General features: G+C 35.1%; 1 protein-coding gene across 1 annotated transcript in view; it reads right to left on the reverse strand.

The window, feature by feature from the left end:
• LOC145690299 (muscle-specific protein 300 kDa-like) overlaps positions 1 to 23,917 on the reverse strand; it is a 633,032-nt gene that overhangs the window by 607,375 nt on the left and 1,740 nt on the right. The gene's annotated exons all lie outside the window — the stretch shown is intronic.

Raw genomic sequence — 23,917 nt, forward strand, 5'->3', positions numbered from 1 at the left:
CGATCGGACACTTGATCGAAAAAGTGTAAAAACGTTTTCAAGCCAGCCATTCTGAGTGAGATTGTCCTGGACTTCCCTCATTCACAACCAAGCAAATACCGGGATAGTACCTAACATATAGGTCCCAGGCCGCTTCCTTCCTTCCGTAATCCTTTCTTCCTTTTCTTTACTTGGATAGTGTGATCACCAAAGAACGTCATCGCTCATACGTGACGGGCTAACATGGCCAAAAATGCCGAAAGCCCAGAAAGTCTAGTTCCTAAATCCTAAATAGTTGTACGCTCGTAGAGGACAATTTTTGTACACTTTTTTTATTCAAAGCATTTCAAAATGGTGTTACTTTCAGTCCACAGAAAGTTTTCCGGACACCCTGCAGAGCGTATATAATTTACACAATGGAAACAAATGTATATGTCTCTAAGCTGTAATAAAAAGGTAAATAGATAGATCAGTAGTGGCTCTTAAAAGAAGTCGCATCGGTAAAAAATTAAATTTTATTGCTACAGGGTACGGAAATATAGCTTCATATTGCTTCAGAGAGCTGATAATCTTTGTTTCCTTGGCTTATAACGACATAATTTATTTATTTATTTATTTATTTATTAGTAATATGACTTCTCTTAAGAGCTACCAACCTCTGAGATAGATTAAATTTTAATATAACTGATTGGCTGTAGTAACCAAATTGTGGTAGTAATAGTCACAGAAGTAGACGATGATACATGAATTATGCAATATTTTTCAAAATTGTTGATTAACAAATACCACAGTAAGAGCCAAGTTATAACTTCACATTCTATAAATCATTGCTTCCTAAAAAAGATGTTTTATAAATGTTCAGAATTTTCAGAAACGATAGTTCTACAGTACTTATAGCTACTGCTACATTTCTTAAGGGTCTTCACTATAGCGAAATTAAACTACCGCTAATTACAGAGAATTTTTCTGTAATATCTTCAAAGCAAATAAAAATGTTCGGAAAGCAGAAACGTAGTGAACTAGACAATTCGATTTGGCATGTGATACCTTTAGCACAATTCATGTATTTACTTTTGGTTTGCTGCTATTTACAGAACCCGCAAAAATTGCTACAGTTGCAAATCCAAAGGAGATAGATGAGTTGTGATAACGGTATCACATGGAAAATCGTGTTGTCTAGTTCATCACTACGTTTCTGCTTTTCGAATATTTTTATTTGCTTTGGAGATATTACAGAAAAACTCTAAAATTAGCGGTAGTTTAATTTCGCTGTAGTGAAGACCCTTAAGCATGCCTATACCTCCTTCCTTAGTCCACTGTGTAAAAATGAGCGACATTGCGCATATTTCATTTCTACGATGTAAATGTATTCAATCCACAAGCAAAAGAATAACAACAGACTGTGTTTTCAAATCGTTCCCACACCTTTTTTTTTTCTCAACATGCATCAGTGAATGAAATCACTCCTCCCCACCTCCACGCTTCTCACTTGTCAGTGTTGATCCTAACACGTGCAGATACACGCAAAGTGGGGCAAGTTAACAAAAAATAAAAATAAACGCCTTTATTATTGTACTAAAAAGAAAGACAAAAAGCTACAACTTCGTTGGTTTTGAGATACTATTGTAAGTTTTGTTTTTTGTTTGACTTAACACACACACACAAAAAAAATGAACCCTTACAAATCACGAACCAAAAATTATTTAATGCACACAATCCATTTATACACACACTAAATGACTATACAGATTCTATTCAATGGACATAATATGCACGGTAGGTCAAAAAATTATGTCAGCACGTTGTGTACCCTGTTTCAACTTCAATATAGGCCTGCAGGTCACTTATACGGTCGTAGGGGTACCGAATGTCACCATGGGAAACCGAGTTCACTTTTCTTCCTCTTATTGTGATAGTTGATTAGGATTTGTCGAAGAATTTGCAGACGCCATCTAAAATCGATTCATATAAATGGAATGTTCAATGACGGACAGGTCTGGTGATTATGTACGCCAGCATAGGTGATGCACACTCTGAAGAGCATTTTGGGTACCAAAAGTGGTGCTTGAATGGGTATCTTACAGTTAAAATAGCAAATTCTCCTGATGGCGGAGAAACAGTGACAAATTGGCTTATAAATGGAACTCTGGATATACGCCGCATTGGTAATTATTTCCTGTGAAAACACCAGACCTGATGTCTTCTAATACCGTGATGCCTGACATTTGTTATGTATTGATGCCGTATACGTTGTGGAAGATGCCGATCACTAGATTGATACCACATCTGCAAACGACAAGGCAGAACAGGTTATTTCACTAATGTAAGAACAATGATGCCCGTTCACCCCCCAATTGCTTCTTTCACGACATCGTTTTAGACAGATAACATGGAGGCAAGAAGGGAGAAATCAGAGTAGTGGGACCTGAGAATAGTCCAGTGTCCTGTAAACGGCTACAGATGGCCCTCACTGAAACATTCGATATGTCATTAATTTCTATATATAATGTGGTTGTCGTAGATCAACAATAACAGCTAGTCTGGTGCAAGTGTTCAAGTATGTATTTGTATGTCGCTATTGTCTAGAATAGGGTTGAAATTCGTATGTATTTTCAATAGTATATTCGGATCAGAGCCCACTCTCGGAAATACTTAGTTTAGCTGGACAAAAAGGAAATTTACGTCTTATTCAAATCTCTCTGACAGATATTCTTTTTCAAGAAAGATAACCCACACATTCGATTTCTTTTCAGTACAGACTCGTTATACAACTATTAACTAAAATGTCCCTTCTTCATACGGAAGAATGAGTTTATGGAGATGTATTTGAACAATTCTCCCCTTGGGATGTATATTTCAATGAAAAAGTATTAACAAAAATCCATGATATCACTCTTTTCCTACCTCAAATTCTCATCTCTTCTTACCTCCATGTCCGTGGGAGCTGAACGTACATTAAACAGCATCGGGAGCCACTATTCATCTCAGTGACCCTAAAACTATGGATTGGACATTACTATCGGTCGTTTTATTATTTCTACGCCACCTCTTTTCCACCAATATCCTTCACCCCCAAGCCGATGGGGAAAGAATTTAAACTTAAACGACATTGAAAGCATCACTATTTGTCTCAGCGACCTCGAAAACTATGAATTTGACATACTTGATAAGACGATTAGGCAACCAAAATGAATTTGGGATATGGTGGTTGCATAACGTGCATTTGCAATGCCAGTTTGAAAGCAATCACCGCTTCCTAAACTAAAGATATGACTCAGAAGTACTGGATATTGTAATTGCACTTCCTTAATTGTACAATCCACTACTGGGAAACAATAAGTACTTGAATAAGAAAGTCATAAAAAGTGAAAAAAAGCTTAAATTTCTGTTCTCTCCCCCCAAAAGCGTATTTTTTTTTAACGAAAGAAAAATCTTTAGTATGGAAGTCTACTCCATAGTATGGAAGTCTCATGTAGTTTCACAACTGTGAAATGAAACTCACTGGTATATATATATTGATTTCATGTAGTGCACGAATTTGAGTTCCATTCAATCACGATATCATAAGCTATGCTTACAGACTTTTCGTAAACGATAAGAGATATGGAAATGACTCATTTACTAGCATTCTATAGGTACTATTTGGCTTACTTTCAAAATTGTTGATACTGTTTACTATTCTTTAAGCAATCCACTATAATTAAGAAGGGGGGGAAAAGCGAAGAGCGTAAACTGTGAACTCCTAATATTCAACTCCATTTCACAAGGAGAGAGGAGGAGGAGCAGGAGGAGGAAGAATGTGGACAGTCAATGGATGGTTTTCGACTCGCATTGCACGGAAGCGTTTCACTTCTGAGATTTATGCTGTTGGGCTGACTACGTAAACTGTTGCTATGGGAACGACAAATCAAAATAATAAAAGAAGAACTATTGTCCTTCAGGACGTCTTTAAAATTACAAAACGTGCTATTTCTCTTTTCACTGTGATAAGTACCTTCCTTGGTTGAAAGCGTTTTCTTTCTAAACAAAAATGAAGAAACTGTTTGAAATCAAAACATAAAAATAGAAAGAAAGAGATAACATTTTCTTTAGAAAACTGAAACTCCGACATGATTTAACAATGTCAAGAAGAAAGTTAGAAAAGATAATTTTTAATGAGAGCCAACTTCCAAATAGGCTCTTTCCAAACAAACAAACAAACAAACAAACAAAAAAAGTAATGATAATAAATAAACAGAATTAGTGATAGAGGATTAAGTGTCACTAATTAGTTGAATGTAGAAATGATACAAATGACTCATATACTAGGCTTAATTTTGAGTTTTGTTTTCTCCGCTCATAATCATTAAGGTTCTTGCCTGATTTTCCCTTCTAAAACTAAACGTCTCAGCGTTATAGCCTACAAAATAAACCGGTTAGCTAGACAACTTTCATTGGTTGATGTGAATTCATAGCATCGGCTTTCATCGTCGTTGTTATTGGCTTACGTCGTTATTTATTACAGAAGTACAAAAAAAGATCACTAGCTGTTTGTTCGAGTACGTAATTCCAATTATCTAACAAGAGTAATAACTTATTTCATACATCTAATCAAAAGTAGTATTACAAAGATGGAACAAAAGACCAAAAGGTTTGTGTATCTACCAGATGTGACGACGCCCATTAAAAGCTACGTGAAAGAAGCAACATTTCAACGATCACCTACTTTCATAGTAATTCCTAAATATAGCTAGCAATGAAACCAACCTCTCTCTCTCTCTCTCTCTCTCTCTCTCTCTATATATATATATATATATATATATATATATATATATATATATATATATATATATATATTTTACTTTCAAAATTATGCAAAACAAGAATAATACATAATCGGTAGCGTGAATTCACAGAGATATCTTTAAAAATCATGCGAAGCAACTATCGATGTTTTCATCTACACAAGAAGAAATATGAGTAGAAACAACAATCAAAAGATTATTTTAACTATGAGAAATAGTTATTTCTTTCTTCTTTTAGTTTCCGCAGGTGACCATGCCGTCCCTTCGGTTGTATACATTTCCAAATTGTGTATTTTCTCTACTTTGTCTGGTCTTGAGACGCTAACTTTCTACAATATTATTATCGTTTACAATAAGAAAATGTCTTAAGACGATACATACACCATTCAAGGGAGAACATAGGCTAAACAATATGATAAGGGTGAGTTTAAAAGTTCATTCGTGGTTCTCAAGCCAATCGAGAAAAACTTTTTTTTTTTTTTAAATCATCATTATCATAGGAATTCTGCTATTATTGGCAGGTTGCTTGCTGCAACTGAGAAGCTTCTATGATCCATGGTCTTCCACTAACCTCTTCGTCTTCACGTACAATTTTCTGTTTTGATATCGTCCTTCGACCTCTCTTTCTCTTTTCTGCCACCATGCCCTCTAACACATCTCTCATGATACAGTTTCTTCTTAGCCTATGTCCCAACCAGCTTCTCTTCTTCTCAATATCTCAAACTGTTTTTCTCTCCCCCACCATTTCTAACGCTTTTTCATCCCTTTTCCACCACCCAACTAATTCTCTAATTTCTTCTCCTTGTGATGGACAAACACCGTGTTCGTGGATTTTCTCAGAGGTCTCCCGTTTCCTCCCACTTTCTTCATTCCGCATTTGCATTCATTTCTCATCGTCGCCATCTCTTTTAGCCTAGCCGGCATAACTGTGGGACGTAAAACTGAAAGATTGCTTTTCATCTTCCATTTTTCTCGGCACCCACATTTCGAAAGCTTCCAGTCGTTTCTCATCATTTTTGCATAATGTCCATGTTTCTGCTCTTGCTCCACACGAAGCATTTTATGAGTCTTTTCCACAGACTTTTCTTCCTCTTAAAGCCTTACTTCGCAATTCCTATCCTTGCTTTTATTTCATGTTCACACTTCATATCATCACTAACAATGCTATCCAGTTATCAAAAATTATTCACCTGTTCTATTTTCTCCCCTCCTATTTCTATATTTGATACCGACCAGAAAGCTCACATGGTTTCAACAAGGTGAGTAAGGTATGTAATAGGTATAAAGCTATGTATGTATGTGAGCATGCAACAAATGAGTTGAACTAGGGAATTTAATTCGTCGTAATTACTGACGCTCTGTATTCTTTCATTCTTGAACGAAATATTTGATCTACATTTATGAGTATTTTTTTTCTTTAATTTTTCTCTAGCAACTATTTCAATTTCTATTAAATTTCATCTGCATTTATAAATACACATTAATTCCAAACTACAAGATACTTCTTTAGGTTTCCTGAGTAATTTCCAAAATGTGAGTAGGGGGCATGGTGGCTCAGTGGTACAGTGCTTACCTCTGGTGCGCGGGGTCTCTGGTTCGATCCCCGACCAAATAAATATGTGATGAACAACATCGTGTCCGTGGGTTTTCTCGGGGTTTCTCCCGTTTCCTCCCATATTATCATTTCACCCATTATTCCCTTCATCATTTACTTGCTTTAATCATTTGTCTCCCTTAGCCTAAAAGACATAAACGTGGGACGTTAAATTAAAATATTTCATTTCAAAGATTTTGTAAATTGTGCATAAATATTAAAATAAATAGATTGAGTACCATACAGTAACATCTTAAAATTACACAAAGAAATTTTGTCTATGTTTTCTTTTTTTTAAATCTCTTTTTCATAACGATAAGATAGAAACAGAACAGTGCTATCTTTCAGGAAGATGGTTTAACTTTAACAAGGAGTGCTTTAATCTCATCCAGGATATTAAGAGAATATAAACACAAGATATGGCCACACACACATATACAAGTATGTGAAGTACTAGCGTGTTGGGAGAGTGTGAAATTAAAGCTCTTATCAGTGACAGCAGAAGAAACATGAACCAGTGTCGCTACTAAAGAGATAATATCACGCATGATACAGCACACACATTTATAAATATCTCGAGTTTCTGGATAAAACGTCAATTATTGAGTGAGTTATGTGAAAATAGTTCCTCTAATTTTCACAATATTCTTAGCGTTTAACGGGAAAGAAATTGTTCAAAAGTTAAAGAAAATGACATACCTAAATGTAAATCGTTAACGTAGTTTTCGACAAAACCTAGAAATAAATACCTTTTTGTAAAGCAAACAAGTTGAGGCTTTAAGATAAACATTCCACTTATTAAGATAAATGTAAAGGGTTGACTATCATCAATAGATGGCACCACGTGCCTGTAATCTTTTCAATGTATTTTATAGGGAGCAACAATATTAAAAAATAACGTAATCAAATTCAAGAGATGAATATTTTCAGACTTTGTGCAAAGATAAGTTGAATCAATATCCAGAGAAAAATTCGTGTAGGGCTTTTTCTTTTTAAATATTTTGTTCCATTCATTGTTGAGAAAGTTTCATTATTGGAAGCACGTTTCTGAAGAGTAAAATTAAGTGTTCTCAAAATTGAAAGAAACAAAATATCAAAAAGCTACACCGATTATTCTCTGAGATTTGAATCAACTTATCTTTGGACAAAGTCTGGATATTTATCTCTTGAATTTGATTCAAGTATTTTGAATATTTGTTGCTCTCTACAAAATACATTGAAAAGATAGGAGGTACGTGTTGTCACTAACTGAATATTAATTAACGCTCCTTTAAAATCATCTTAAGACGACACTGATGCTGACGTATATAGTAAACAGGGTTTGCATTATGATACTACCAAGACGATACTTTAATTACATATGGTCAAAAATCTAAATCCTATTTTTTTTTTTTTTTTTTGCTAGAATATGTTATTTATTTATTTACTGTATGTGATAAATATACATTATTAAGTAGTAGATTGTATCTATTATCGTTTTATTTATCCAACAGTGAGACATATACTCCTCTCAGGGACACAGTTTTAACAAGGACATTTTTTACATGTATTACTTATAAATGTTAAAGAATTTTCAGAAATATTAAATAGCAATGCTCCACGTAGTCATTATCTGGCCGCCTTTCCTCTTCCTTCCCCTTCTCCAAACGTTTCATCAGGTACCCATTTCAGAGAAGCCGTGTGAACAGCATTTGAATGAAAAATAAATGCAGTTCTCTTCGGCAATCTAAGCCAGGCCAGAATATTAATACTGTATTCGGAAACGGTGACATGTAAAGATATCAAACACGACCGATACTAGAGTTGAATCATTAGTTTTCAGCATCGTTAAGTTACTTGATGGCAATCCTGATGCCGTTTTGATGAACTTTTGAGACACCTTATATAGTAAACATTTCACGCTGTTGAGGACCCCCAAAGAAATTTAAAGGTAAAGGCTGAATGTAAATGAAAAATAAAGTAAACGCTTCACTCTCTTGGAGGGGCCCCCAAAAATTAAAGAAAAAGCTGAATGTAGATAAAAAATAAATAAAATAAGAGTTTCGCTCTCTTGATGCCCTGAAGAAATTTAAAGGAAAATATGTATATGAATTAAAATATGAATAAAATAAAGGTTTCACTCTGGTCAATATCCTCAGAGAAGTTTAAGGAAAAAGCTGCCGAGGAAACCGATTCAAGTGTGACATGAAATTGTGGACGAGTTTATGCGCAAACGAAGTGTTTTTGTGTACAATTAAACCCATTAGAAGGAAAAACCCTCGATCTCAACCATTCCGGAGATATAGAGGGGTAAGGGAAAGACTGGTGCTCCGATATTTTGCGAATTTTTGAATATGTAGTGATAGTACACGTAAAAGTGTCTTTTAAAAATGAAGAATTCCTTCATCCACGAAACTTTAGTAATAGTCGCCTTAGACATGAGGGTTACAAAGCCGAAGAGTCCATAAAAATTCTAGGGGAAGAATGTTTTGGAGGGGGAAAGCGAAAATAACGGAGTTCCAGTGTTGCCTGAAATAAGGTTTCTCTGTATAGGTTTCTTGGCACGCTGAATCGAATAGAACCAACATCAAGTCAAATAGGATGAAAAATGTATTTAAAAAAAGTCGTGCGAACTTTCCGAACATTTATAATTTCTACAATTATTAACCGATCGGAACGAAAAATGGCCTAAAAGTATAACAGTTGAGGGTGAAAATCGGAATCGAAAAAAATAGAAAATGACAGCCGTTTAAACTTTCCAAATAATTGTAATTTCCGCAATTATCAACCGATACCAATCAAAATTCGAACAAAAACGGGTGATTGTAATACCTTAGGAGGATAGGAATATCAGCATAATTCAACAATAAAGTTTCAAACTGTCGGCCGTTTGTAATTAAAAAGATCTTGTCTCTTTCAGCCCTGTGTCAAAATGTGAAATAGGATTGGTAATTTTCTGTATCTGGCGATGCTCATTTAAATGAAATCATTGATGATCAACAAAATAAACACTAATATAGTTTTGTTGTGACAATTACTAACTTATTGCTATTCAGATATTGATTTTAAAGAATTGTTCCAGGAAGGAACGTCGACAAAAATACGAGGACCATCCGGAAAGTGGTACCCGTTTGTGCAATAAAGACACAGTAGTACATATTAACAAATATATACATTTTTATTGAAATGAGCATACTTTACACTACTTCTCCACATAATCACCAAGCAAATTGAGGCATTTGTCATACCGTGTGACGAGTTTTTGTATTCCAGCGTCATAATCCTCCACCGCCAGCGTATTGAGATACGTAATCACGCACCTTGCACAGATTTTTGAGTAATGCAGATGGTCTTTGACAATTTCATGAACTATTGTTCGAGACACATTAGGAAAATGTTCACAGAGTTCATCAATTGTGACGCGCCGATATTTCCTCACGCATTCGTCTACTGACCTCAGCAGTTCGTCTGTAATGACAGATGGTCTCCCTGAACGCTCCTCGTCGTGTGTACTCTCCCTCCGCAGGTTGAAGTTGCGACACCAGCGCCGAACAGACGACTCGTCCATCACATTGTCTCCATACACCTCCTTTAATTGGCGATGAATTTCAGAAGGTCGAACGTTTCGTGCATTAAGAATTTTAATCACGGCCCTCACTTCACAACTGGCGGTGTTATCAATTCGTTTAATCATTATAAACGAGCACAGACACAACACAGGCACTGCTAGCGTCACGCAATCTCTCACAGAGCAGGCAGACAAGCCACCGACGCGGTCTGACCTTGCCCAGCGGCTTCCTGAGTTGTCAGCGTTTCACGTGGCGCAAACGGGTACCACTTTCCGGATGGCCCTCGTACGTAAATGACCAAACAGATACAGTACATTGTCGGTCGTAGTGTATAAGAAAAAAGGAGGGATATCAGTTGATGCTTATTTTGGTACAAATACAGTTTTCTCGTTTTCTACGAACTAAAGATGATATATTAGCAAGAAATACCATACAATATTGTTCTTCACGTCAATAACGTTTGTTATTCCTCATAGGCCCCTTCCTTTTTTCCGACCCCGGGTAAAAGCTACGTTACTCACCTCAATATTTAAACATCACTTGTATTCGCTCTAGTACATCTTTCTTAACGGTTAAAGTCAATTTTCAAACATATTCACTCGCAACATAGCCACAAAATATCAGAGCACCAGCTTTTCCCTTACCCCTCTATATCTCCGGAACGGTTAAAACCTAGGGTTTTTTTTCCTCTAACGGAATTCATTGTTCACAAAAGCACTTCGATTGAGCGTAAACTCATCCACAATTTCGTGTCACACTTAAATCGGTTTCCTCGTGAGTGTAGATTAAAATATAATAAAAGAAAAGTCGAAGTATATTGTGTTGTTTACATCCTAAGGTATTATGATGCAAGTAATGGGGCCCCGTCTGCTAGCTCACTTCCTGAAACGGAGCAATGGAACGTTTATTTGTATTTTTCTCTATATCTACTCACAGATGGAATGTGCTGCAAAAGTACGTAAAGTTTGGTTTGAAACGTGAAAGTAACACTAGATGGAGTTTAAAAGCACGAGCTGTGAAGGCACTTTCTAATCAATTGGATGAAGTATTGATGTGTTCGAAGAACTGCATGACACTTCAACTGAAACACTTGATATTCGAGGAGATGCTGGTCGTCTTCTTGCAAGCATCCAGTCACTTAACTTAATCGCTTTACTGTATTTTCGGTCTGAAGTTCTCCCATGTATTGATCGGATCCAAAAATGTCTTCAATTTCAGGATATGAGTTTCAATCAGGCTCTTATTCAGTTATAGAGCTGGTTAATATCATTGATACCTGGCGAGAGAAGAAGCAAAGGATGAACCTCTGACTGCACATACCGAAGTGAAGCGCTCCATCAATGAAATTCTAGATGAGATGAAACAACAAATGTATGACTGTTTTACGCAAATGCGTGACCTGAACGACAGATTTGGATTCCTGTGTTCTATCGCCAACTTTGTGCAGCAACTAGATTATGAGAGTGAGGAAAGGCTAAAAGCATGTTGCTCTGATTTGGCTTTGTTCTACCCGAATGACCTGGATGACGTAGAATTATTTCAGGGTTGTAAGGATATAATCCGTTCAATAAGGTGTGCTCAGAAAGCTAAAGAACAGCTTGACTTTTCCCCATAAGGCATCCTGAAATATGTATCTTCAATGGGGCTTGAAGCTTGCAAAAATGTAGCAACCGCTCTTCAGATTTTCATAACACTGCCCGTATTTGTCGCATCAGTGAAAGGTCTTTCAGTAAAATGAAGCGATAAAGTCATACTTGCACTCAAGAATGAGTCAAGAAAGACTCACAAATCTGTCCATTCTTTCTATCGAAAATGAAATAATATCTACTTTGGATTTTGATAATGAGACTTTCGCAGCTACCAAAGCAAGGAAGGTAGCACTCTGAATGCTGGTGGAACACAGGCTAATAAGATAGTGGAACTATCATCGAAAGTAGTTTCATGTTTCAACTTAATAAAATTACAAAAGTACCACAAGAATAATAAAAAGCCGTCAAGATCTATCAATTGATTGGTGATGGGTGCTAATGGAAAATAGGATGGTACAACCCGTAGTAGAATTTTAATCTATGATATATCCCCAATTATTCAATATATTCAGGATTTTTTGTTATAATATATTTTAATACTGTGTTAATAAGCGGTAATGGAAACAGTCGTAAGTGACAGAATACAGTATAAACGTAACCGAATTCTTAAATACAAAATAGTATAATCACAAAACAAGTATGAAATCTGGAAACAATAGTAAAAGAGACAAGCAGGGGAGAAACCACTCTAGTGCTTAACTATTCATTGATATTTCGGCAAAAGCAGTGAGACTAAATAGGTCATATATTATCACTGGAGAGAAACCTAGTAAAAAATAAGTGAAGAAGACACGCAGGAGAGAAATCTATTCTTCCCATTATTTACTAATAGTTCGATTTTAAAAAGAAAAAAGTGTTTAAGTTTGATCAGCAATGGAGAGAAACCGAATATTAAAGTGAATGGGGCTAACTGTAAGAGAAAAACTAATCAAATAAAACCCATATATATACATATAGCATAAACTTGACATGTGAGGAACCATGAATAACTTAACCATATGAGAAATTGCACAGGGGAAACACCAAAGGCGGGAACTGAACGAGTAAATTCTAGAAAACATAGAGCTTACATTTAGAAATCGCATTGGGTGTATTATTATTTGCAATTTTTTCAGTATCAGTTCATTGTTACATTTTGTATGTAAATTTGTCTCTAAACGTATTATTAGGACGATTATTTGAACTATTCCATCTAATTACAGTACACATTTAAACTAGGATAGTATAGGTGTAGGATAAATTCTGGATTCTTTGTTGCTGCGTTTCGTTTCTTCTTAAGATTATGTTATTTATGTCGTGGATTGTAGTTTCCATTACATTTGTATCCCTAATCCTTTTTCTATCGTGTCCTTTGTTTAAAAATGAATAAAAAAAATATACAGTGATAGAAAAAATATGCAAAATAGTCCTGGTCCGGTTTCAGTTTTAGATACCAGCCTGAAGGCGGTTCTGAGCATTAAAAAATAGACAGGGATGTTGAAGTCATCCCCATTTATTTAATACATCCCAGATTATGAAGGTGTAAACACACACACCAGCGGGAAAGGGGAGGAGTAAACAGAAAGAATGATTATACAAATGAATTTCAAAAATAGAAATGTATAAATCATGATTGTTCGTGAAGGGGCCCGATCTACTCCACTGGCCCCGGGCCCCAGTTTGCCTTACGCCGTCACTGGTGCCCACTTCAATCTGGGTTTTTAATCGTGTCAATTTGATTAAAAACGTATTCTGTGCGCGTAGGGTGTTTTAATATTTATTCCAAAGGTAGAATATCTTCCATATTTTTAACATTACACTTTCACTGAAATACATTCAAAAGGAGAAAGTGGATTCAAATATTTCCCAGGAATCTATTCTCCACGTGCGAACAATGGGAATTTCAACTAATAGGAAATTAAATACGTTATATAAGGATAACTCTTGAATAACTAGCATTAATTAAAAAGATCTATATTCCCACATAAGATGCATATTCTTAATCAATATTCAAGTCCAAAGGAACATAAAAATCATTCAAATCACGTAACTAACATGTTAGTAGTAACAGATTTTAACAAGGCAAATTTTCGGAGTTATATATGACATGCAATAATACTGATTAAATTTCTTATCTGTTAAAGGCAAATGTAATATTGCTAATGAAACTCGTAAAATGTATCGTCTCGTCTTGAAAACTAAACGGATATTGTAATTTTTATAGTCTTATATCGAAGTAAAAAAAAATGTATTTCTCATTTCGCGCGAACACTAATTAGCATTGGTTAGGATCTACTTGTGAGTACTTATTCCTGCTGCATTAAACCTCTGAATTTCTTAATACGTGGAGATAATTTACAAATATTTTTCTTTGAAAATTTTCCTCAAAATTGTCAATATTGTAAGAACAATATTTCCTTATAATGCATACAATCAGATCACATTAATGTGAGTATTTTAAATCGATAAGTGTTTGGCAAAAATCGATAAAAACGATAACTGGTAGATATATAAGAAATACATTAAAAACTCTTACAGACGCTAAAAACACTTAACAACAAATTTATCAATATCGTCAAATACTAGTTGTATCGCTTTGTGACATTTCCAATGAGATGATAAAATGCTGCTAATTTTTTGAACAATGTAGTATCTATGTTTTTCTCATTGAATTGAAGTGTTTTCAGAATTAATTCTCCGAGAAACAAGAATCTACACACAAACACATACACACTGCACAGATGGAAAATACCACACATGTATTGATCCTTGTCACATTTATTATTTTATCGGAGATTTCAGATAAAATAGATTACTTCCAGTGAGTCCGTTCTAAACATTTATTAGAAGATGATTACTCTTATTCTTTCACTACAAAGTTTCACTAGCATTTTAGCCAAAAAAAAAAAAGTTGTAAAACTATAGTTTGCCAATAACACTCGACACGGGTTTTTCTCCTCTGTGGTCAATTTTCACATCTTTAGATCCGAAAAATGAAACTAATATTCATTATCGCTAGTGGCCTGGCAAAATACATTATTATTATTATTATTATTATTATTATTATTATTATTATTATTATTATTATTATTATTATTATTATTATTATTATTATTATTATTATTATTATATCTCTGACCTACGCATCACTGACTAAAAGCAAGACATAATCTTTAGAAGCTCGCATATTCTTTCAGGGAGGGGACGCTATGTGCATACATCCCTCACACTACAATTCTGTTGGATCAAACGTCAAATTGAGTATACTTTCCAGTTTTCATTTTGAGTAGTTATGTTTTCTCTTCCCATGAGCATTGTATTTCAAAAGTGATTCTGAGGTTACTGGTATGTAAACACTTACGGTACATACAATCAATCATTCATTTAACATTCTTCAGCAACAAAGCATTTCTTGATAATTTGAACGTATTTAAAAATAAATATATATGTATATATTTCGTGAAAGATGTCTTTGATATATATATATAAACTGCGAACAATTTTGAACATTGTATTGAAGCAAAATTTTATTAGTTTTTTTCCTTATTTATTAAAAGAGAGAGATAGCCTATCCCATAAACTTCCTACATAACGCTATCTCTTTCTCCCTCTTGGTGATAAGGTTTGACATGATGTACTCTATCAAGTGCCTGATAACAAGAGGTATTTGTGACATGAGTACAATAGCTGATTGAGTCTACATATACGATGACTTCCGATATGATGTTCCCATAATGTCCATACAGCATAGTGAGTTAGGTCGCAGATAGATCTTGTGCACAAGAATTGCTGGGAATAAGTTTAAACGTATATTTAAAATAAAACGGTATATTTTTTCTTTTGAACGAAATTTTAAAATGATAAAATTTCATTAAAATGCAGTGACAACGTCATCTTTAAATTTTTGGGAAGGGGGCAAACAGAGGGGCAGAGAAATTTGAGGGGGCACTTACTTTTTTTGGGACTGAAAAGGTTGTTTCACATTGCTTGACCTACATCACAATACAACATGTCTGGGAGAGGAAATCGGGGTAGGAAGCGTAACCACCGGGTGTGCGTTTAATCTAGTGTCGTCACTGTTGAAATGACACTAATAGTAAGCTAATAGTGAAATAATACACCAAATGAATTGAACAGTCATTATGTATTGTATATGATGCTTGCAAGGGAAATTCCTTTTACACACAGGTAAACTGAATAAAATGTGTTCATGATTATTTGACATACAACCAACAAAAGCATTCCAGATAGGAGGCATGTTCAACTGAATGTTGTGTGGTCAATGCGATTATTTATTCTCTCTAAATTGAAATTTGCCATTTTTTAGTTCAAATCGTTTCCCAATTGTCTCGCGGTACTGGATCAATATAGAGAAATCCATGTTCACAACGGGAATCTTACCCAGGAACACATGCTACAAACTTAAAGGAATTATTGTAGGAATGAATATAGGAAGGAATTAACAAAAGTATCTGATTTTGATATGAGCAGAATTTAGTAAAATTGATTTTTTAACAGAATAAAATTGATTTCTTTTCTATTTTGAGTCTATGCTACTAATAAAATAAAATAATGTGTTTTTTATCATTTTATTTTCTATAGAAAAATTACCTAGAACTACCAAATTTTGTACACAGATACACCTTTATCAAATCTAATCTAAGTCTCTTTTTCTCGATAACGTCTCGAGAAAAAATTGGGGGTAGGTGTCAAAATGTGTGCAAGTTTGTTACTGTTTCTAATAATGCCTTGGTTATATGCAACCAACAATACATATTTATTTTGTGGAATTATATAACACTGTAGGATAAATGTGTTCTGGGTTATTTATTTGTTTCACTCATTTCTTTACTTTCAGATATTTTGCATAAACCTTATCCTTCGCATGTGAAGAATGAATATTTCAAATGGTAAGCACGGAAAAAAGAAAAGAAGTGAAGTTCATTTTATATTCAATCTAATTTTTGATTCAGCTACAACAGTCTACGTTTCTAACTGGTCGATGCGTGACGTAGGAGTATGGTTTTGTGATCGGAGGTAGGAGTATAAGAAAATAAATGGAGTAAAGGAGTAAATGGGCAAAATAAAAGAAAATGGAATAAAAAGAGTAGGTCGTGTGCTAGTAATCAGGATCTGCAAGTAGCTTGTTTGCAAAATCATTCATGTCCTCGTTCGACTGTCACCCTCCATTATTCAATAATAGGTTTAATATCTGATCCTTGTTCTCTGTGTATGATTTACAGGAAATGGGACCAGCAAATGTGACGTCACAGACCACTCAGCCGGAAATGTCTGGTCTACAATAACGAACATGGTTAAAGTTCTAGAGTTTGGAGTGGAAGGTTCTGGATACGATTCCCAGTTCGTACACCAAGTAAAAATGTAGGTAGAGATGATTTCAGGAAGTGGTTTGGAAAGGAATTGTCTCTTGAGTCTAGAAGTTCTCTCATCAAGTTTCGGGATTTTTTCCAAGTTATATAGAGCTTTTCCTCATTCCGGTTTAAACCTCTGTGTCGATGAAATATTTTTGCCCTTAATTGACTGATGTTTAATATCGAGGCAAAGCTTTTTGCTGAAATAGTGATCCAAATCACTACTTGGATTTGTATCCGTAGTAAACACTGTAGTACAGTGAGACGAAATTTACAAGCAGCTGCATACAAGCTTTAACTTCGGCCTATTTCTTGCCTTACATCTAGGTCCTAGGCTTCACAAGATATCCTTACAGCTGAAAAGTATCATTTTGGTATGGAGTTTCGTGTATACAATTACAATGGTACTTCCTTAAAGCTGCCACTTCTCCGGCTTTGGCCGAACATATATTGCTTTTTATAATTTTTCACCATGCCCGCCAGGCATCTAGATTTGTCTGGCATTTAATTAGATTTGTGGTCGTTTTATATTTTGTCTTTAAAAATTACAAACAATGATAGAATTGACAGTTTGGGTCAGATCATCTTAAGATATTTCTTTCAGATTGAATTATACCTGTACTTTCTTCTAATATGCATCTTATCATTACTTTTTTTTTTTTTTTTTTTTTTTTTTGTATAAATGAAATGAAAGCTCTAAGTTTTACGCCCCACGTTTATGCCGGTTAGGCTAAAGGAGACAGTGATGATGAGTAATGAATTAAAGAGTGGAATGAATAAAGTGGGAAGAAACGGGAGAGCTCTAAGAAAACTCACGCACTGGTGTTGGTCCACCACAAAGCTAACTTGGTGCGAGCTTGGATCGAACCAAGGACCCATGCACCTGAGCTTTCGCGGCTTCTACAATTTTTTTGTATAGAAAACGAAAAGCGTTCTATTGAAGAAATTTAACGGCCTGTTAGTTTCAGCACTGAATAACCTAGAATACAATTGGAGAGTAAATCTAAAATGATCATTGAAATTACTTTCGGAAAATGCTTAGGAAAGAGAATGCAGAATATTTTCAGAAGAGACAATAGATTTTAATATTTTTCATTAAGTACGTACATAAATGGGTATGCTCTTTGAAGAAACTTGAGTGTTTCTAATGGATTGGGTTCCAAAATATTAAAGACAAATTTTGATGAAATCATCCCTTGTCTGGAATTTCACAGAGAAATAAAATGACCACACGAGACTCGAATTTTTTAAATCAGTTTTCTAATGATCAATTTGTAATTCGCAATTTCCAGTGTGACAATAGCATTGAATCATTTAGTGAACTTCTTAAGCTATGTAAACTTTGTTTTCTAATTCCAAGCAGCAGCGATTGAATGTTCTAATCAACGTTTAGTGAGAAAAAGAAGAAGAAGAAGAAGAAGTCCACCTTTTTAATGAGAAATCTGGCATCTTTTGAAAGATTGTCTTGCAGTCGATAATTTAGATATGGTAACCCTACTTTCTTTTTTCCTATGTTAGTGAAATTGGAGTCTAAAACTAGACCATTATAAAGTGTCATGGTTTTCGATGAAATATTGCAAAATGTGTCTGCAGTTGAATGGTAGAACGTAGAAGTCGCAAGAACAGCTTATTGATGTGCTGCAATGTAATTCGGTTTCTAACGGCCTCTATTTCATCAGTAGGAACAGAACGATTATTTTTCCACTTTCTGTGTAATTAACTACAAAATAAGAAATCGGCTAGCGCGGAAGATTTGTCTAAGTTATTTATTTTGTTTAACACGGGTGCTAAAAATAAGTATGTATTCTAAATAAAAAAAATAACGTTAAAATTGTAAAAGGAAATTCACGAAAATGATGGAATGTGAGGATCACATGATTTCCTTATATTTGTTTGCACAATAAGCAAATCACAATTATAGCAAATTTACTGCTTGTGCATCTACTAAACAAAATAAAAATAGTAATAGTAGACAAACACAGGCTATAAGATTCATAATTTGTACCAAATGCTAGTATGATTCGAACTTCCACCAAGTGGGTTTTGTGGTATACAAACACTGTGTGCATCATCTCTAAAATATTATGGCCTCCACGTTTACCTATTTTACCGTCCTCTGATTTCTTCTTGTGAGGTTACCTTAAAGTTAAGACCTATAACAACAGGCCATACACATTAAAGGAACTTAATATGAACATAATAAATGAGATTAACATCAGTGTATAGTGCTCCACAAAGTAGTCTCAAATATGATTAGAAAAAGTTCGTATTTGCATTTTTGAACGGGGCAGCCATATGCTATGAAAACATACATGTGTCGTGAAAACATTGCAAATCCGGTGTGCCAAACAGAAGGCAATTTGCAAGTTGTAAGACGCCATTACACTTCACCCTCTCCTCAATATATGCCCTTATCTTGCAAAATTATACAATATATATATAATTGTATTCAGTATATATATATATAATTGTATATATATGATAATTGTATTCAGTGGCGTATTTAGGGGGGCTTCCGGGCTTAAGCCCCCCGAAATCTTACTGTAGTTAAGTATATGAAATATCTTGCAAAATTTTCATATTTTCAGGCAAAACCCCTCACAAAAGTTAGCAAAGCCCCCCCAAGACAAAATCGTAAATACGCCACTGATTGTATTATTTCTGATGATTATGATATGCTGTGACATCTTAGTTAGCTTGAGTATATAAAAACGCTTATCTCTATATAAAAACATTTATATATATTATATAAATATATTATATATTATATATTATATATTATATATTATATATTATATATTATATATTATATATTATATATTATATATTATATTATATAAATATAAATATCTTATATAAAAACATTTGAGTAATAGACAACCATGTGGAGAAGTGGTAAAGTTATTTATTATATTTTGCAGTAACTTCCGAAAATGGGCGAAAAAAATGGGCGATTAGTTGAACACTCTGAAAAGAATGAAAAGAGTATATCCAATATGTGTCTGGTGGTAATGACGTGAAACTCTGGGGAAAACCTCAGTCATTTTAACACAATTATGCCCTTTAGGCTAAGAGAGACAATGTTTAAGGCAAGTGAATGATGATGGAGGAATTGGTGGGATGAGATGTGGGAGGAAATGGGAGTACCCCCTAGAAAACCTACGGACACGATATTGTTCACCACACACTTACATCGAACTAGGGCGGGGATCGAACCAGGGACCCCACACACCAGAGATAAGCATTTTACCACTGAGCCACCGTTCCCCCTCTCGTTATTGGAATTAGTATCAGTCACCAGACGAGAAATTTTCGTCTCGTATCAAAAATGAGAAATATATTTTGAAATTGGAAACTTGATTAGAAACATGACAACATACGTTTCGTTTTGAAACGAAAAATTTCACGAATCTCGTGAGCAACACTACTTCATTCAAGTTTTAGATCTCATACAGTGTTACATTATTCATAGTATAAGTACTACACATTGATAAAATGAGTACAAACACAATGAAGAGCATTTATCAACATTTCAAGATACGCACGTCATTACACAATATACTCCAATAATAAATATGCTTTAAATGTTGTTATACCACACCCTTCATAGACCTCTGGTGCTGACGCCGATGTTAATAACTTCCAGATGAAATTAAGAAAATACAAGAACATCAGCAGCATCATTCGGAGAGGGCAGGGGGAATTGCCCCCTGAGCTTGGAACGTAGGCTATATACATTTTAATAAATACCATAATGAAACTCTATGTAGCTTGCGTGGTAGAGCGATCCCAGCTCGCGCCGTGTGGACTTTGTGGTGGACAAACACCGTGCTCGTGGGTTTTCTCGGGATTTTCCCGTTTCCTCCAACTTTCTTCATTCCACCATTTCATTAATTTCTCATCATCACCGTCTCCTTTAGCCTAACCGGCATAACGTGGGACGTAAAACTAAAGATTTCATTTCTATATAGCTTGCCTCCCTCCCGAAGCAAAACCTTATATATATATATATATATATATATATATATATATATATATATATATACTTACAACAGATTTTGTACATACCGGGGCCGCGGTGGCTCAGTGGAAGAGCGTTCACCTCTGATGCTTGGGGTCCTGGGTTCGATTCCAGCCCCCGCCAAGTGAACTTTGTGGTGGACAAACACCGTGTGCGTGGGTTTTCTCGGGGTACTCCCGTTTCCTCCCACTTTCTTCATTCCGTCATTTCATTCATTACTCATCATCACCGTCTACTTTAGCTTAACCGGCATATTCGTGAGACGTAAAACTCAAAGATTTTCAGATTTTGTATATAGATTTAATACTATTATTATTATTATTATTATTATTATTATTATTATTATTATTATTATTATTATTATTATTATTATTAAGGAGAACCACCTCTAAGGGCCTCTTTATACTTAAAATGTTGACTATTGGGAGCAGTGGCGTATTTAAGGGTTGCTTCCGGGCTTAAGCCCTTTCCCCCGAAATACAAGAAACTATTTTAAAGTAAATGTAATATCTTCCAGAATTTTCACATTTCTGGGAGTAAAGTTAGCAAAGCCCTCCCCCCGAAACAAAATCGTTAATACACCACTGATTGGGAGGATGAATCAGTTGCTAAAATTTGAAGCACCATGGCAAGGTTCCCCTGGTGGGCCTGGGAGAAAACAGAAAATGTCAGAGGAAAATCGATTGTAAGATTCGAATCCAAAACTCCCGATTACGAAACAAAAAATCTAACAGATTACTAACACTTACTTCGTATTCGTATATTGGCAGATATATAGTAAGTAAACACTTCATCCTTATTATTTTATGCATATCACCAAAGCTTTACGTAAATTATATACTGAATCTAGGCCCCTTACCAGTGACGACGTCAGCTTTAATTTCTTGGAGGGAGCAAGCGAAGGGGCACAGACATTCTTAGGGAGATTTTTTTTTTTTTTAATACCGAAAATAAAAGTTTTATATTACTTGATCTCCATTGTAATATATCATGTCTGGAGGGCAATTAAAGGGACGAACGATGACACCGGGGTCGGTCGCTCCATTGTCCCCATCTAGCATTCTCACGAAGATAACTTTTTACACAATCTTATACTGTATTTCAAGCACTTTCGAACAAAAGATCTTATTGAATGTTACAAAACAGGTTTCTTCTTGTTTCATGTTACAGTTTTGCTGTAATTTTCACTGTCATTGTCAGAATTCGAATTTGTACTGGTAACAGTGTTCGTAGTTTGAGGGTAATTTCCCTAATTTATGGGAAATTTCGTAGGTAAATTTAGCAAAAAAGGGAATTTTCGATAAAACGTGAAAATCCAGGGAAATTCCCACGCTGACTGATTTTTAAAATTTTTCTCTGTTCTTCAGAAATAAAGCAATACAGTAGCAATAGTTTGTGTACGTGTGTATGTGTTCAAAGTAGCATAATTTACACCCATTGTTGGCTAAATGCATTTGTGTGTATATTTTTTGTAAAAAAATATAAAGGAAAAGTAAAAACAGAAAAAAAGGCAGATATGGTTGGCACTTTGTTTAATATAGGACCGTGCCGTGGGGGGGGGGCGACGGCCCCGGGCGCCAAAGTAATGAGGGCGAAAAATTCGGGAGAAAAAAGGAAAAAAAAAGATAGGAAAAATTGCTTGGAATATATGTATGGGGACGCCGTCGTATACTCTCGTCCCGGGCGCTGATTTTCCACGGCACGGCCCTGCTTTAATATAGCTAATCTTATCACATAACTTGTGTCATAGGAATTTTAAGAGGCCTTGTCACTTTACAAGAACTTATAGCTGTCATAATAATAATAAACAAAAAAATCTTGAAACCCAATCTTCCTATTTACTGTGTACATATTACAACTTCTTGAAAGCAAGAAAGGTATTTCCACCTATGCAGCACTGCACTCTAGTGGACAAACCGTGAATCTCCTCATTAAAAACGTGTATTTTGGCGCACTCCCCCTCCCTGTCCAAAAGAATCCGTTGTTTCGGAAGCGGCGAAACTGATTTTTCCTTTATGTCAGCGGGAGGGCGATAGCAGGTAGCAAGCAAGACGTTCCAGAAAGTTGCACACTGTTCAACTCCTTGCAAGATGGAAAAAATGTTTTATGACCCTTTCAAGACTATGTATACATGGTGAAATATAATAGGGTTTCAAGGATTTTTTTATGACAGCTACAAGTTCTTCTAACGTGGCAACCCCCTTTTACGCTCAACTAACTAGGGAAAATTTATTAAAATAAGGGACTATTTTGTGTCAGCCGAGGGAAACCTATGAACAATGACTGGTAATTGTGAACTAAAGTTCGAGTAATAATCTAGTTCATTAAATTACGCCAGCCTAGTGTGCTCGTAAAAGTTGTCTAATGTAAACGATTAAATACCTAGGTAGTATTAGATAAAAGTCGTCGATACTAATTTAAAAAAATAACAAGGTCCTTAATATCCACTGATTATGTTCTTTCGGCTAAAGAAAAAAGGAAGACAAACACAGGTGAATGATTAAAGAAGAAATTGTGGAATAAAAATGTGGGGAGAAACAATATTATCCACCATAAGCTCATATAACCAGGTAATGAACCAAGAACCCCTCCAGGGCGATCGGCGATCGGGACAATCGATCGGGACAATCCAGGGGCGATCGGGACAATCGCCCCCCCCCCAGAAGAGGAAGCTTTCTTATTTTATATATATAAATACAACCCATCCCAAAGTTTGGAGCCCTTAAAAGTAGCAGTATAACAATCCACCCCCCAGTAGTCGGTCCTGGATCCGCCCCTGCTTGCATCAGAAGTAAATGTTTTACAATTTGAGGTAATGTGCATCCATCAAAACTACTGAGATATTTGTCATAAAAGATTAAAGTATGTTTTTACGGAATATAGTGTACTTGTCTCAAATAAAAGTGATTTCTGGTTATGATGGGGAGGGTAGGAAGAAGAAAAAGATTCTTAACTTTACGTTTTTCATTAGTATATCATTATACAATTAATTAAAATATGTATCTTGGACTCAGCTGGGATTAACTGCTCCTTCTGCCCTCCCCTAAATGA

This window comes from Thermobia domestica, chromosome 7 (genome assembly GCF_964235325.1).
Source record: "Thermobia domestica chromosome 7, izTheDome1.hap1.1, whole genome shotgun sequence".
Lineage (NCBI taxonomy): Eukaryota > Metazoa > Arthropoda > Insecta > Zygentoma > Lepismatidae > Thermobia > Thermobia domestica.